Source organism: Harpia harpyja, chromosome 14, assembly GCF_026419915.1.
Source record: "Harpia harpyja isolate bHarHar1 chromosome 14, bHarHar1 primary haplotype, whole genome shotgun sequence".
NCBI classification, from domain to species: Eukaryota; Metazoa; Chordata; class Aves; order Accipitriformes; family Accipitridae; genus Harpia; species Harpia harpyja.
Genome location: NC_068953.1, coordinates 39,840,661 through 39,857,699, shown reverse-complemented (window position 1 = coordinate 39,857,699; position 17,039 = coordinate 39,840,661). Strand labels below are relative to the sequence as shown.

Below are 17,039 nucleotides of genomic sequence, written 5' to 3'. Positions count from 1 at the left end.
CATGGCATTGAGTGGGTATATCACATCCCTTATCACGCACCGGCCTCCGGAAAAATCAAACGATACAATGGACTGCTGAAAACTACATTGAGAGCAATGGGGGGTGGAACTTTCAAACATTGGGATACACATTTAACAAAAGCCACCTGGTTAGTTAATACTAGAGGATCCGCCAATTGGGCTGGCCCTGCCCAACCAAGACTTCCACATACTGTAGAAGGGGATAAAGTCCCTGTAGTGCACATGAGAAGTATGTTAGGAAAGACAGTCTGGGTTAGTCCCCCCTCAAGCAGAGACAAACCCATCCAAGGGGTTGTTTTTGCTCAGGGACCTACGTACACCTGGTGGGTGATGCAGAAGGATGGGGAAGTTTGATGTGTACCTCAGGGAGATTTGATTTTGGGAGAGAATAGCCAGTGAATTAGGCTGTATGATATTTAACTGCTAAATAACCTGCCAATGTATGTCATTGTATCTATAGTGTCTATATGCCATATCAAGGGTATTACTGTAAGAATTACCCAAATGACTGAAGGATGGACTTTGAAACTGAGCCAAGTACAACAGTGATAGAACTTGAACTGGTGCCCAGCAATTTCCTCAAGATCAGCCTCTTCGACCTGCAGGCCAAGGGTGTGGGTTGCACCAAATGTACCGGCCACAAGTTCCAGAGGCAGCATACAACAACCTAACACCTCACACCATCTCTCTTATCCTGAAGAACTGTTACAACAGATGGAGCCCCAAAGTCATGGACTAAATAAAACTGATGGACACATTGGAGGGATAGCCAATCGACTAAGGGAATACTATTTGTGTGGGGGGGGGGGGGGGGGGGGATGTCCATATACATATATATATATATGAGACAAGGAAAGTGGTAGTAGTTGATTAGAAAATGTAAGATCTGGGCATGATGTAGATGGTATAGAATAAGGGGTGGATAATGTCCTGGGTTCAGCTGGGATAGAGTTAATTTTTACAGGAACCTGGGAGGTGGGGGGGGGGGGCATAGCCGGGGCAGCCGACCTGAACTAGCCAAGGAGCTATTCCATACCATGTGACATCATGCTCAGTATATAAATGGGGAGCGGGCCGGGGGGAGGGCTCTTGATTTTCGTTGGTGGAGCGTTGGGTTTGGGGTGGTGAGCAGTTGCACTGTGCATCACTTTTTTTTTGTATATTCTTTCATTAGTACCGTTGTTGTTGTTGTAACCTTTTTTTTTTGTGTTGTCCCAGTAAACTGCCCTTATCTCAACCCTCGAGGTTCCAGGTTTTTTTTTCTTTTCTCTCCTCCGTCTCCTCCCTATCCCACCGGAGGGGGGTGGGAGGAGTGAGCGAGCGGCTGCGTGGTCCTTTCTTACCGGCTGGGCTGAAACCACGACAGTGGGCAACTGATACTGGTGCAGGTTGGTCCGCTGGTTCAGTTGCAGTATCGCTCGCCGGGTTTTGGATAACCGCAGTGTCTGTCGCCAAGGTCTGGGTGGCCTCAATGCTCGTCGCCGGGGCTGGAGGGGCCACAGCGCCCGTTGCCGAGGTTTGGGTGTCCGCAGTGCTCATCGTTTTGTTGTTAGGTCCAGAGACCTTCTCTTCCCCTTGAGGGTACTGAGTGGTGTCGAACAGGGCTCGGTAGGCATGGGCCAGGCCCCAGCACGTTGCAGTGATTTGTATCTCTCTGGAGCTGCCAGGGTGACAGCATACCTTTTCCAAATATTTTACTAGTTCTTCCGGATTCTGCACTTGTTCAGGGGTGAATTTCCAACTTCTCTAGGTACTTGCCCATACTACCCCCCACACCCTGCCACTCATAATTATCCAGCCTCGGGGCAGATCTCTGGGTGACCCTCTTAAAAAGTTGTTTAACCTTAAACAAGAGCTGAACCACGTTCAGGAGCATGCTAATTCCTAGCAGTAGGGCTAGGACCGTGCTGGTCCCAACATCCCAAGAGTATTCAAATTTTTCAAAATTCTCAAACACCATTGTAACTGGACTGAAGGAGAAAGGAGAGGGGAAGAGAGGTATCCCACCCACAGACTGGTTTTCCAAGGAGGAAAGGTAAATGGTGTAATTATTAATAGTTTCCCACAGATGGCTCCTGGAGTATAAAGGTGACAATGCTGAGGGCAAATACCAGATTAATCGCACAACCGATGACTTCATCAAACCATAAACCAGTGTTATACAATACATCAAAGCGAAAACCTTAATCCACCTCCCACGGATGATAAGCAGCAGAAGAGGGACTACATACAGCAAGCGAAGTGATACATAACAGAACTTTAAAAACCAGAGCAACAACTCTAAGAACACATAAATCAACATAATGACCAGCGACTATTAGACCAATATAATGACTGCTTATAACAAACTTGTTTTAACAAGCTCTGGTCAGGTTTGTCGTTATCTCAACCCTTCAGGCCCCACGTTGGGCGCCAAAAAAGGACTGTGGTGGTTTAACCCCAGCCAGCAACTAAGCACCACGCAGCCGCTCACTCACTCACTCCCCCCCCACCCGGTGGGATGGGGGAGAGAATCGGGAAAAGAAGTAAAACTCCGGGGTTGAGATAAGAACGGTTTAATAGAACAGAAAAGAAGAAACTAATAATGATAATGACAACACTACTAAAATGACAACAGCACTAATAAAAGGATCGGAATGTACAAATGGATGGGTTTAGTCTCCCTCTAAGTCACCCCCACCCCCCATTTATTCTCCCTTTGCCCCTCCACGCTTTTCCTCAGCCAGTCTCTACCTCGCCCTTTCCATGGATCTCTCCCCCTCTCGCAAACCATTGCCCCTACACACCAACAACCTGCACGGCAGTCATGGTCTTTGTTCAAGGGCTGACACCGCCCTACGTCCCCAAGAGGCTGGAAGTGCTGCCGGGAGATCACCATCTGCCCTGCAGCAGCGTCCCCACCCTAGTGCTCACAGCAGGCTTGGAGGCCCCCTCAGATAAATCTGAGAAGCAAAGTGGGGTCTAATATCTCACCTCACCCTGGTTGTCTCCACACAGCTGCCTTCTCTTCTTCCCTGGAAGCAGCAGAGACACCAGCTGGGGGGTGAAACCATCCCCCCCTCCCGTGGCAGGATATCCCAGATGCCCGGCTGAAGACAAGGCGCTGGGAGCTTCAGCTGTAGCCCCTGGGGTTACGCCTCTCAAGGCCTCTGCAAGGCTGGCAGCAGGTGCCCGTCATGCTCCGTGCAGGTCCCAACTGCAAATCTTCGAGTGGAGCCTAGCCCTGAAACTCCCAGGGAGCCGCGTGTCATTGCACAGGGCACGTGATCAGCAGGGCAGAGAGGGCTGGAGCAGGTAGTTGTGGCCGAGTGGTGAAGGCGATGGACTAGAAATCCATTGGGGTTTCCCCGCGCAGGTTCGAATCCTGCCAACTACGGGGCGCAGTCCCCTTTTGGGCTCCCTGCAATTGACCACGCTGCAGCCAGCAGTGGGACTCAGCTCCCCACTGTGCCTGGTGCCCAGGGAGACAGTGAAAGCCCCTTGCCTACGGCACTTGTCCTCGCCCCCCCACACCCCACACCCCCCGAAATTCCTGGATGAAAGGGAAATCCTGCTCCCATTGACAAGGTAGGCAGGTTGGGGGAAGAGAATGGACCAGTGCCGAGTACCAGCCATGACAAGAGGTCCAATGTTAGAATCGTAGAATCATTTAGGTTGGAAAAGACCTCACGATCATCGGGTCCAACCGTCAACCATGCCTGCTAAACCATGTCCTGAAGTACCCCGTCCACTTGCTTTTTGAATACCTCCAGGGATGGTGACTCAACCACTTCCCTGGGCAGCCTATTCCAATGTTTGACAACCCTCTCAGTAAAAAAATTTTTCCTAATATCTAACCTAAATCTCCCTTGCCTCAACTTGAGGCCATTTCCTCTTGTCCTATCTCCAGCCACCTGACAGAAGACGCCAACACCCACCTCACTACAACCCCCTTTCAGGTAGTTCTAGAGAGCTATAAGGTCTCCCCTCAGCCTCCTCTTTTCTAGACTAAACAGCCCCAGTTCCCTCAGCCGCTCCTCATAAGACTTGTGCTCCAGGCCCCTGGCCAACTTGGTTGCCCTTCTCTGGACATGCTCCAGCAACTCAATGTCTTTCTTGTAGTGAGGGGCCCAAAACCGAACACAGTACTCGAGGTGCGGCCTCACCAGTGCCGAGTACAGGGGAACAATCACCTCCCTGCTCCTGCTGGCCACACTATTTCTGATACAGGCCAGGATGCCATTGGCCTTCTCGGCCACCTGGGCACACTGCTGGCTCATATTCAGCCGGCTGTCAACCAGCACCCCCAGGTCTTTCTCTGCCGGGCAGCTTTCCAGCCACTCTTCCCCAAGCCTGTAGCGCTGCATGGGGTTGCTGTGACCGACATGCAGGACCCGGCACTTGGCCTTGTTGAATTTCATACGATTGGCCTCAGCCCATCGATCCAGCCTGTCCAGATCCCTCTGTAGAGCCTCCCTACCCTCAAGCAGATCGACCCTGCCTCCCAACTTGGTGTCGTCTGCAAACTTGCTGAGGGTGCACTCAATCTCCTCATCCAAATCATCGAAAAAGATATTAAACAGAACAGGACCCCACACCGAGCCCTGGGGAACACCACTTGTGACCCGCCGCCAACTGGATTTCACCCCATTCACCACTACCCTCTGGGCTCGGCCATCCAGCCAGTATTTCACCCAGTGAAGAGTACACTTATCCAAGCCACGAGACGCCAGTTTCTCAAGGGGCACGCCATGAGAGACAGTGTCAAAGCCCTTGCTGAAGTCAAGGAAGATAACATCCACAGCCTTTCCCTCATCCACTAGGCGGGTCACCCGGTCATAGAAGGAGATCAGGTTGGTCAAGCAGGACCTGCCTTTTGTAAACCCATGCTGACTGGGCCTGATCCCCTTCTTATCCTGGACTTGCCATGTGAGTGCTCTCAAGACAAACCGTTCCATAATCTTCCCCGGTACCGAGGTCAGGCTGACAGGCCTGTAGTTCCCCGGATCCTCCCTCCGACCCTTCTTGTAAATGGGAGAATGGACCAGTGCCAAGTACCAGCCATGACAAGAGGTCCAATGTTGTTGGCTCTTGAGCAGAACTTAAGAGCCTGATCTCACCTCACACCTCAGGCAGAACAACCCTACCAGCTGTCCTCCCTAGGCCTGAACCTACAGCAGCTCACCTCCAAAGACAGCCTGCACAGCATGGCCCTCATTGCTAAAGATGAAGGGGAGGCACCTCATGGATCGGAGATCTTGCCAGCACTCACAAAGTGCCCCTCACTTTAGGTGTCACAAAGGCAGACTGGTGTGGAGCAGCAGGCAAGGGGTGGGGGTGGGGGGAAGAGAAGGGGCCAGCGCCAACTATGAGCTACAGAAGAGGTCCTTCTTTGGACCTCATTGCTAACGATGAAGTGAAGACATATCATAGACCTAAGATCTTGCCTGGGGTCCTGGGGATATTCTGCCTGACCTGTCCCCAGCCCTTGCACACATGGACAACCTTTCCCAGGGGCCTTTCCCAAATTTAGCTTGAGGGGATGAGGGGTGGGGCTCTCCTGTCTCCTCCTCTTCTGGGAAAGACATGGAAGTGCAGAAGAGGCCATGGTGGTGCCCGTGGCATCAGGAGACCATGCCCTGCCATCACCGACCCTGATGGGCGGGATAGAAAAGAACCAGAGGCTTCCCAGAGGGCTTCTTTCAGTCGCATACCCAGCTGCTCCCAACAGAGCAGCAGCAGAGGAGGACCTGTTGGTAGCCTGCCTGGGTGGTTCAGCATCTTAAGGAAAAGGGAAACCCTGAGGGACACGTGCAGAGAGAGCCCAGACAAAGAGAAGGAGAGACGAGCCCATTGCTGGTGCATGGTCCGTTCCCTGCAGCCATGCCACTGAGGGTGGGGGAAGCATTGCAAGGGAAAAAGAAGCTCAGAGAGATAGTCAGTATGAATGGAGAAGGAAAGGGGCAATGGAGAGGGCACCTGGAAGGAGCCAGGGACCTCTTGATCTGCAGCAAAATACTTTCCCCTGAGCAATAGCCCCTGCAGCAGATAGGCTGGGGCCATGCTCCCCACGCTCACATCGGCACCCACGTCCCAGCGCTCTCCATCCCGCTTTTGTCTCCGCTGCATGCTCTGGCCTGTGGATGGGACGGGGCACCAGCAAACACAAGCCCAAAAATGCAGGCCTCAGCACTGCCACCTCGTCCCTCACGCTCACCAAGAGGCTTTACCAGCTCAGCCTGCCCAGAGCCTTCCCTGGGACACCTGGCAGCATTTAAGCCTGGCCACCTCCCAGTGTGGGTGGGCCAGCCCTGTCCTGTGGCGACTGGGAACAACCTCCACTCCCAGCAGGGCTGGGCAGGACAGGAATGGCACCAGGCACGGAGAGGAGGGGTTTCTCTGGCTCTTCGGCACCCTGCACGGTGGCGGGGGCAGCCCTCGGATCTCAGGGAGCAGCCAGGGCAGGCCTGCGCCAGGAGGGAGGACAAGCCAGGAGCTGTGAGGGAGCACAGCACAGCACAGCACAGCACTGGCAGGGCAAGGCCCTCACCGCTGGTCTGAAAGGCAAGGCGCCAACTGCTAGACAACTTGCTTAGAAGAACAAACACTGCCTAGGACTAAGGCCTTTTACCGCAGGGTCAACATGACCTGAAGACCCAACCTAAACTGGCTCCCACTGGCTGAGAACACCCCATGCAGATGATAAACCACTGGGAGATTTGTCTTTCAAAAAAACCCCAGGTATACAGCCACGGCCAGAACAGCAATCAACCTGAATCTAGTATAAAGCCCCTCCACCTGCACGGGACATTGGTTTAGAACAATGAAGATTAACACCCCACTGAGCATCTGTCCACACCACCTGCCCAGGAGAAGCACATAGTGATCTTGGGAGCAATAGTAACTGATTAGCCCACCCCTTAACATGAGTAATTTGCTTGGTCGACACAACTGTATTGTAAACATATACCAGCCCTGCTTTCCTCTGTCTTGGGGTCCTCCATGCATTAGGCTGGGGCACCACTATGTGCACAGCCAAACTCGGAGGATTAATTCCCTTGGTAATTCTATGCTTGGTAATGCTAAGCGTCCTCGTGTCCCTCCTCAGCCGGCAAAGAAGGGACGTTGACGCCGGGCACAGTCCCACAGCCCCCTGGGAGCTGGATTTCTGGGCAGGGTGGCAGCCCTCCTGAGTTCGCTGGAGAGCAGCTCCCCTCCGCCCTGCAAAGCAACAAGGCTGCCCCCTCGCTCCGGGGTTTCCTTCAGTGCCTGCAGAGCCAGCTTGGGTGGTCAAGAAGAAAGTCCCCATCCAGGGTTATGGGCAGGAGATGTGGGGAGAAGGGCAAGGCAAGGCCCTTGAGCTCCGCAGCGAAGGCGCAAAGGAGGTGAACTTTCCTGAGAGCCAATTTTCTGGCCCGGGTGAGGGCACAGGACAGAGGAAGGGAAGGAGGCATGAGGGCTGGCAGTGCCAGGGAGCATCAGGCAGGGCCGTGGGAGGTGCCGGCAGAGGTGCTGGGGGGAGCAGAGTGGCGCAGCGGAAGCGTGCTGGGCCCATAACCCAGAGGTCGATGGATCGAAACCATCCTCTGCTAATTGTCGCTTTTTTTCCCTCCTCCTGACAGCTGCTGCCTCTCCCCGCAACTTTTAACCTGCACTGCTCTAGCTCTCTGGGCACCCATGGCCATGGCCCTCCTGTTCCCTCAGCCCCTTCTCTCTGCCACTGCCACCTTCTTTCTCCTTTGCCGCCTTAGGAGCCAGCACTCCCATAGTGCCCCTCAGCAAGGCAGACGGGAGGCTGTGGAGCAGCAGGCAGAGCTCCCCCCACAAGGAAGCGGGTGTCCTGGGGACACAGGCATTTCTCCCTTCCCATCCAGCAGCTCAATCCCAACTTCCCAGCCGCAAGCAGGGACCTCCAGGAATCTGCAGGTGGGGAGGAGGAGGAGGACAAGGCTGGTGCTACTTTGGGAAACACCAATGCAATCAGCTTGACCATCTGGGGGTTTTCTCCATCCTAGTCTGTTTGCTGCCGTGCTCACTCGCAGCTCCAGCCAGGAGCAGGGCTGAGTAGGTATTCCCAGTGGGCACTGTATTGGCCATACGTGGCTAGGTGTTGGTAGTGGTGGGGAGAGGGGCTGCTGCAAGGTGGCCTCTGTGGGGAAGAGCTGAGGGGCTGCCCTGCACCACACACACAGCTGGTTCCAGGGGCCTCCACAACACTGAGCCATCTGCAAAGCTTGTGGCACCCAGGGCACCCATGCTGGCTGGAGCAGGCGGATATTCCTGAAGGAACTGCAACCTGCGGAGAAGGCACGCCAGTGAAGACTTTTCCTGACGGGCCTGAAGCCTGTGGAAGAGCCCACGCTGAAAGAGATTTTTCCTGTTCAGAAGCACAGCATGTGGAGAACCCATGCTGGAGTAGTCTGCAGTGAAGGAGCGCAGTTGAGCCTGGAAAATTTGGGAGGCATGGCGGTGTTTTCTTTGTCTTTTATTGCTCACTACAAGACAAAACACACACATAGCCCGAGCCTTTCCTTCTCTTCTGGCTGCTCAGCACTGGAATCCAGTGCTGGACACCCACCCCCTCACTCCCACGTGCACATCAGCAGGTGCTCTGAACCCTCGACTGTACCACAGGTCTGTGCAGAATCCAGGCCTGGAGCCCAGGCCTGGTTTGTCCAGTGTCCTGCTCCAACCCTGGGCAGTCCCTGATGCCAATCCACTCTCCTCACTGGCTAGTGCAGCTTGAGATTTCCCAGCAAATACCCCTCTCACACACACATACACACACAAAGACCCCCCCCGCCAAAACCAGAAAAGCACAGTCTGACAGAAATGAGCTAGGAGTAGAATGCAATGAAAACAAGACCAAGCGCATTCTTGTTCTTCACGTGTCTGCAAAGGGTTTCCAGGATGAGTTGCTCCTTCCCCTTCCCAGGGATCGAGGTGAGGCGGACCGGCCTGCTGTTGCCCCCATTCTCCTTTGCGCCATTCGCGAAGATAGGAGTGACAATGAATTTCTTCCAGGACTCAGGAACCTCTCCCAGTTGTCGCGACCTTTCAAAGATAATTGAGAGTGGCCTCCTCTATAGGTCTTTCTTGCCTGAGTGCTTCACGAGCTGGCAGCAGGAAGATAGCACGGGTATCTGCAGGTGAGCTCCCTGCTACCTGAGTGCCTGACTGGCCAGAAGCCAGAAGATCGCTTGCATGTTGACTGTGAGGTGGCCTCTGGCTCTGCAGGCAATGGGCCACCCACAGGCATATCGCTTGTGCTAAGTGCTCGTCTTCATTCCAGAGTGGATACCACTGCACGGTATATCTTTTTATACCCAAACACTTCTTGGTCCAAAGGAAGCGGACAGTCCCTGAGAGGGAGATCTGAGAACAAGCGGGCATGACAGTGTCAAAAATGGCCGTCCGGCAATCACAAAGCAATAGGAGAACCCACAGGGGATGACGCTGTCAGAAGTTGCCTCTTCCCTTTGTTTAGCGAGTGGGGGCTTCCTTGCCTGACGTGCTTCTGGGTACACAGGTAGGGTTGGCTGGTCCTGACAGCCAATCACAGGTCTGCCTGAGAGCAGGTGGGCCTGATGGGGTCCAGAAATGGCTGTCAGCCAATCAGAGAGCAGTATGAAAACATGGTTGTTATGGTGCTTAATAAGAAAATGGCAGCTGAAAGAAAATGGTGCCCCCGTGTATGTAGGGGAAGGTACGTCCTGGTCACGTGTACTTCATCATTCATCAGTGCCGGCACGGGCATTCACCAAAGCAATCATCCGTCGCCAAAACCAGGGGCAGCACAAGGCAGATTTTAGCCCAGGAACAGGTAATGCGTGGAGTCCTGCAAACAAATTGCTTACGGGCACGCAGCACAGAATGTGGCAGATGCTCATATCTGGCCAAGCATCATAGACCAAGAAACTTGTGCTAGAAATGATCCACCTGGCCTATTTGCACATTATATAGACAGAGAATTGCTACCCTAGCATTGCCTGCTTTTTACTTACTGATTGCTGAGCTACTACTACACACGTCTACACGGACATATCCAGTGCCTAGGAAGAAACCCAGGCTGGTTGCTGTGCCTTTTTAATTCAGCCAAAGGGTACATCATGCAACCACACGCTAGCCCAGGACAGCGTGATTGTGACTCCGACTGGGGCAGACTCCGACCGCGCTACCTCAGCGTTATGCCCTCTGGTATTCCCCATGGGCACTGTATTGGCTACACATGGCAAGGTTTTGGTAGTGGAGGGGTCAGGGGGTGCTGCAGAATGGCCTCTGTGGGAAGAGATAAGGGGCTGCCCTGTGTCAGACACAGTCAGTTCCAGCTCCACAGTGGACCCACCGCACAAGACAGCTGAGCTGTCGTCTACATTGGTGGCCCCCCTGTGAAAACATATTCCAGAAAGGGCAAAAGAGGCCAGGCAGAGAGAGCTGGAAGGAGCAAAAAGAGTGGGAAAGAGCAGAGGGAAGACACATCCTGCTTGGACAGGTAAAGGAGTCTGGTGTGAAGCACTGCAGTTGTCCCGGCACAGGGGAGAGGAAAGGCGGTGTTTTATGTTTGTCTTTTTGTTTCTCACTACTTGCATCTGTTTTAATTGGCAAAGAATTAATTTTGCCCAAGTCAAGCCTGATTTTCCCACAAGAGTTTTTGCTAAGCCATGTCCGTGTGTTTATCTTGAGCCAAGAGATTTCTCAGTGTGTTTTCAGTGCTCCGCATCGCCCTGCGGGTGGGGAAAGTAGTGAGCAGCTGGGTGGGCGTTTGTCTGTGCTTAAACCACCACAGGTACGTACACGCAAACGCACACGCACCTGCATAGTACGTGCGCAGCTGGCCCACGTATGAACGCAGATGGGGAGCGTCACCATTAGCAGCACCCAGCAGCTGGAGTTTCCGTAGCCAAGAGCTCACATGCAGAGAAGCACACCCACGTGCCAGCAGCTTGAGGTCGTGTGTATGTGTGCAGGGGTCTGGAAGGAGGAGGCGGGATAGTCTGTGAAGCGGAGGAGCAGGCAAGAGGGCAGTTTGTGACCTGGCAGAGCAGGAGGCAGGCAAGACTGGGACGTGGAGGAGCAGGAGGGAGGCCAGGCTCTGGGCTGGAGGAGCGGGAGGCAGGAGTGGCCCAGGAGCGTTGGTGGTATAGTGGTGAGCATAGCTGCCTTCCAAGCAGTTGACCCGGGTTCGATTCCTGGCCAACGCAGGCAAGCTTTTACTCAGCCTGGCTCCACAGTGCCTTGCCTGTCCTGTTCCCAAACAGCGCAGCTTCCCCCCCTCAGGAAGGTCACCTCGCATAGGGCGGTCGCGCCACTCCCCTTGACTCCCCCTGCAGCCTTGCTTCATGGACAGGCCTCTGGGCACCTCCGAGCCCAGCAGACACGGGCTGGGCTTTTAGCAAGGTCAGCCTTGCAAAAGCAGACTGCGGGGGCTGCTTTGCACCATTCTGAGATTCTCAGGCAGCGCTGAAGCATGGCAGCAGGTGCCCAGAGAACTTTGTTTGGGATTTTCCATGCCTGGGTATCACACTCAGGTTTCAGTGGGGCTCAGGCACTGTGCCACCTGCTCTAGCTTTGGGGCTAGCCCTGCTTTAGGCAGGCATTTGGACTAGTGACCGCCTGAGATGCCTTACAGTCTACCTCCTTCCATGAAGCAACAAGTCCCAGAGAGCTGTGCCCTCCTTCCTCTACGTCACGGGCAGTAAGTCAGCCTCTTCCCCGCAGGAACGGGAGCCCAGTCATTGCTCGGCACTTGGCGCATCTCCTGTCCTTTTGCCTTGACTCTCCAGACCCTTTCCCACACACTGACTCCTTGAGACCGACACAGCATTCCCCCAGGGGTTGGTGTGGCACAGCCCTCCTTGCCGAGCCTTCCCAGCCCCGAGCAGGGAAGAAGGAAGCACCCTGGTTGCCCCAGGAACCGTCCATGAGGCAGCGCTGCAGGCCAAGTGCTTGGTAGCGCTGCAGGCCAAGTGCTTGGCTTGCCATCTCCTGAGGCTCTGGAGGGAATGGAGGAAGTCACGGGAAAGGTAGACGTGTGCCTGGAGCCCTTGACAGGACATTGGCGTGCGTAGAGCCGTAATTCACTGACGGTTCCTTTGGTTGCTCCCGTGAAGGATTGCCTTGGGCTTTGGGAGATGTGTGGGAAGTGTGCTGCCCCTGTGCTGGGTACTCCGGTTCCATGTGGTATGAAGCGCGTGTAGGAGCTGCGGTCGCCAGTTTGCAGCCCTTGGTGGGAGCAGGGCAAGGGTGCTCCCGGGATACAGCTCCCCCTGCAGCAGTGCCAGGAGGAGGCTGGCTGAGGTGGGCTGGCTCTGGCAGCTGCAGGGGGCGGACCAGCAGCAGCAGCAGCGGGTCAGGATGGCCGAGTGGTCTAAGGCGTTGCGTTCAGGTTGCAGCCTCCCTGGGAGGCATGGCTTCGAGTCCCACTCCTGACAGGCTCTTCTCTCTGGCTGCCCCCCTTCATGCTTCTCTCTCTTCAGTGGAGGCTTCTTGCCCCTCTGGGGGCTCTGCTCAGCCTGCTGACCAGGTCTTGCTGCAGTCCCAGCTCCTGTAGAAGGAGAAATGGGCGTACCCATGCTGCCCCACCAGTAGCAGCTGGGTAGGCCTAGAACAGAATCATGGAGGGAGGAGAGCCCCTGGGGAATTCCACTTTTCCACTCTCCCCTACAAAAGTCACATTCTGCATGCCTCTCCCCTCCCCTGCAATGTGGAGCTTTGGACATTCTTCAAACATTCACCCACAAAACCCTCTTTCCCTGCTTCCGCTTTCCCCTCCAACAACCCTTCTGGTTGGAAGGCATTTCAGGGACTCAGAGAGTGCATCCTCCTGCTTCAGGCAGGCTCCCACCAGCTGATCAGTGCTTTGTCCTTTCGGGTCATAAAATACCTTGAGGACAGATGTTTTACAGCCTCTCTGGACCCCTGTTCCCATGCTTAGGCACCCTCTGGGTGATCATTTTTGATTGTGTAGCCAGTCACAAACTGCCTGCTCAATTTCTGACCATGGCGCTCATCCTCCAGCCATCGCAGGAGCCTCCTGGTAGGCACCAGGAGGCTCCTATTAGATCCCCGCTAAGCATTTTCTTCACCCAGCTGAGCAAGCCTTGGGTCCTCAGCCTTTCCTTACAAGGCCCCCCCAGCCCCTGACTATGCTAGGGATCCTCCGCTGAACTTGCTCCAGTTTATCATCACCTTTCCTTGGTTCCCCAGATAGTCCTTCTTCCCCCGTTTTGGAGATGGGGCAACTTTTCCCTCTCCTTAGTCATCAGGGAGCTCCTCTGCCCTCTGCTCCCAAAGCTGGAGAGCCCCTGCGATGCATCCTTCCCTCTTTCAGGCCCAGTGGCACATTGTGTAGGTGCCAATCCAGCACTAGGCATTGACCAGCAGGATTTCAACCCAGAAAGTTTCCCCGAACTGGCAGTTCCTCACCAGCAAAGATGGACAGCACCAGTGGGAAGAGGGACAGGTGGGAGTAAAGGCCCACCAGTAAGAGGCCAACAGGGGCATGGCAGGCTCTCTCCAACACTGCTGACAGGACAGAGGCATCCTCACGCAATCCCACCACAGGTTGCACGAGCACTGGTGGCATTTTTCAGAAGGACCGCAGTCAGGAAGTATGAGCCACAGAAGAGGTCCTCCTGTCCACACAGGAAGAGGAAGAGGAAGAGGAATAGGAAGAGGAAGAGGAAGAGGAAGAGGAAGAGGAAGAGGAAGAGGAAGAGGAAGAGGGGACACGCACAGGGTGGTATCAGAGCATGCCGGAGCGTGTCGGGATTGAGGGAGATGCTGAAGGAGCTGGGATTGTTCAGCCTGGAGAAGAGAAGGTGAGGGGGCTTCTGCTGTATGAAGGTGGCTCTCTGGCTTGCCAAGGCCTGCCCTTGGCCAGAAAGACCTGGGGAGTGCAGGACCCAGGAGTGGCGTGGCCTCCTGCGTGAGCCTGCCTGGCCTGAGCTGCAGCTCCCAGGGGCTGGGGAGCTCTGGGAGATCTCTGGCCGCCCATTGAAGCCTGTAAGGGGGGCACAAAGTGTCCTCCCCGCAGTGTCCCGCAGGGAGGAGCAGCATCGGAGGCTACAGTGGATGGAACATTTGCCGTGACCTTGGGGAAGCAAACAGTCTGGGGACCACGGCAGCCCCAGCAGGCAGTGCTGCCAGGAAGGAAACCAAGGACAAAATGCCCCGAGCAAGGAAGCTGCCTTGTGGGCACTGGCCCACACAACCCACTGGCCCAGAATCCTTTCTCCCCGAGTGCTGGGTGAGACTAGCAGAGCCCCAGAAAGACCCTCCATTGCTTGGAGAAATGCTGTCTCAGCCCCAGAAGGGACATTTCTCCTCCTGCAGCGGCACAGCATCTGCATGGGAAAGGGCTGTCCCTTTCCCCGTGCTCCAGCCCTTGGAGTGCGGGGTCCCTCCACCTCTTTGCAAGACCTTCAGAGATTGGGCCCTGCTCTTGCTGCTCCCAGACACTCCTCCCACCCTGCTCGGTCCTGCGGATCCCAGGGATGGATGAGGACAGTCCTCAGCAATGCTGCTTCTCTGGCACATGCTTTCAGATTTGTGACTCTGTGGAAATTTAACCCTTCTCCCGTGACTAGGTGTTTCTCACGCCCTCTCTGAATGTAACCTGCCATTTGATATCTTAGGCTTGGGCACGGCAGCCTGGTCTGTCCTGCGGGTTCAGAAGTACCGGCTGCCAGCCCAGTGCTTTGGGCAGTCCAAAAGTACCAGGCAGTTGTGTCCTCAGTGTCCTGGGCTAAGTCTGAGATCCAGCAGAGTGTCCCCGCCTGTGTTTCCTCCTGTCTGACTGCTGGGAGGAAGGGCCCTGCTCTCACCACACAGACTCAATCCTTGGCCCAAGGAGGATAGCACCAGTGCAGCTTTTCCCCGCTGTGTGCACGGACCCTTCTTGGGCAGGCAGTGTGGTGGTCCCAGGGCATGAGGAAAAGTTCCCTCAGGCTCACAGTGAAATGTACCTGAGTCTGGAGCAGCCTTGGGAGAGAAAAACCTCATTGTCACTGAGTGAGAGGCCACTTTGGGGCAGAAGGGGATAGCATATGCTGGAATGTTGAGGAGATTAAGCTGGAAACTTCATAAGCAGGTGTAAGTATGCGAAAACAAGATTCTCCCAGGCTACCAGCCTGGGTCTTGTAAGAGAGGGCATGCCAGGCTTGCACAAAGTGCTCTGCCGCTCCCTGGAAAGATCCTGCGAGCGGAGAGTCGCGCGGTGGCCCTGAAGGAAGGCTGCACTTGGTGATGCCCAGGGAGATGGAGAGACCAGCAGGCTGGGCCAAGAGGACATGGCTCAGAGAGGGTGGCCACAGGGGAAGGAGAGCACATGTCCAGGAGGTCCCATGGTGTAATGGTGAGCACTCTGGACTCTGAATCCAGCGATCTGAGTTCAAATCTCAGTGGGACCTTGAGCTTTTGGGTCCCTCAGGGCTTTCCTCAGCATGCTTACACATTGGCAGCCTTGCCTTGCTGTCAGGTCAATGGTTTAATGCACTCTCATCTTCCTTCCTTTCCTCCCCTCAGGGCTTTCCTCAGCATGCTTACACATTGGCAGCCTTGCCTTGCTGTCAGGTCAATGGTTTAATGCACTCTCATCTTCCTTCCTTTCCTGTGCTCCCAGCCCTGGGACCGACACCAGTGCCCCTTCTGCTGCCCTGTGCCCACCAAACCTCTGCAGCTTTCCTGAGCACTGGACCCCACCCCCTCTCTGCTCCCTTGGTCTGGATGGCTGCTCCTGGATGAGGGCATCCAGCAGTGGCTCAGAGAATCACACAACACCTCAGGTGGAGAGCATGCACTCCAAGCCTGGCTCAAAGCAGCCTCAAGTGGAGGAGGCTATTCAGGGCCTTGTCTGCTTGGATGTGGGACACCTCCAAAGATGGAGACTCTACAACACTCCCTGGGCGACCATTTCCCGTCTTTCATTACCACTGCGTGTGACATTACTTGTATTCCCACCCCTGTCCATTGCTTCTGGTGCCATCCATTTCTCTGAGGCTTTTCTGTCTTTTGCTTGCTTGTTTATTTTGGGGGCTCTGGGATCAGTTCAGGGAGCTCCACCCACAACTGGCAGTGCCCCGTGCATGGGGACAGACGCACGGTCATGGGAGAGAGCAGGTTCTCCCTCTTCCTTTATCCTGGGGTGGGCTGGGATAGAGTTTACTTTCACAAGGAGCTGGAGGGGGCCCAGCCAGGACAGCTGACCCGAACTAGCCAAGTTCGATACCGTATGATGTCATGCTCAGTATATAACTGGGGGAGCTGGCAGTGGGGGCGGGGGGGAGAAGGGATCACAGCTCGGAAATGAGCTGAGCATCAGGTTCTGTGTGGTGAGCAATTGCATTGTGCATCACATGCATTATATATTCTTTGGACAGCGAGCAGGCGGTGGTGCTTAGTTGCCAGCTGGGCTTAACTTACGACATCCTTGCAGCTATGTTGGCGAACTGAGGGGGGAGGAGAACAAACCACCACGAGTCTCCAGGTGTGCTGCACAAAGTCTTTAATGAGAAGGAGGAAATGCAGTGGCACGGAACAGAGACCGAGAAACACGTCTGCAGGGTTCAGGGGGGCACAGAGAGTGGCCCATTTCCCAAGGACAAGCTCCAGGCAAAGCGCTTGCCTTTCCCCATCCCGATCTACCCGGTGGCAATGCCAGCCCACCAAGAGCAGGCCCTAACTCCGGCACACTCCCTCCGTCAGCAGGAGGTTCAGCAAAGCAGAAGAGAACGAGCCCTTTCCTGAGGAGCTCAGAGCAAAGCAGAGCCTGAGGAGACACGGCGAGGCCTGCAGTGCAGCGAGGAGCAGCAGGCATAGGTCCCTTCTGCCAGGTGGGATGAGGACACTCAGCCCACCTGCAAGCCGTGGCTACGCTCCTGCTGCTGCCGGATGCCTGTCTTCCTTGGTGCTCCAAAGGGGATGATCTGCTGGCTTCAGCAGTTCAGACCGCAGCGGGTGGGAGGCAGACACAGCCCTGACCCCCCCAGACCAAGGGAGCCCCCAGAAGAGATGGGAACCCCCCCGGCGCTGAGGGAGCT

General features: G+C 55.1%; 4 non-coding genes across 4 annotated transcripts; all 4 read left to right on the top strand.

Annotated features, from left to right (window-relative positions):
- The first annotated feature begins 3,315 nt into the window (after positions 1–3,315).
- TRNAS-AGA (transfer RNA serine (anticodon AGA)) lies at positions 3,316–3,397 on the top strand. The gene has a single exon. It is a non-coding gene; the product is annotated as a tRNA-Ser (tRNA).
- Positions 3,398–7,520: 4,123 nt separating this feature from the next.
- On the top strand, positions 7,521–7,592 carry TRNAM-CAU (transfer RNA methionine (anticodon CAU)). The gene has a single exon. It is a non-coding gene; the product is annotated as a tRNA-Met (tRNA).
- Positions 7,593–11,129: 3,537 nt separating this feature from the next.
- On the top strand, positions 11,130–11,201 carry TRNAG-UCC (transfer RNA glycine (anticodon UCC)). Its single transcript has one exon. It is a non-coding gene; the product is annotated as a tRNA-Gly (tRNA).
- A 4,137-nt stretch (positions 11,202–15,338) lies between these two features.
- On the top strand, positions 15,339–15,410 carry TRNAQ-CUG (transfer RNA glutamine (anticodon CUG)). Its single transcript has one exon. It is a non-coding gene; the product is annotated as a tRNA-Gln (tRNA).
- The last annotated feature ends 1,629 nt before the right edge of the window (positions 15,411–17,039 follow it).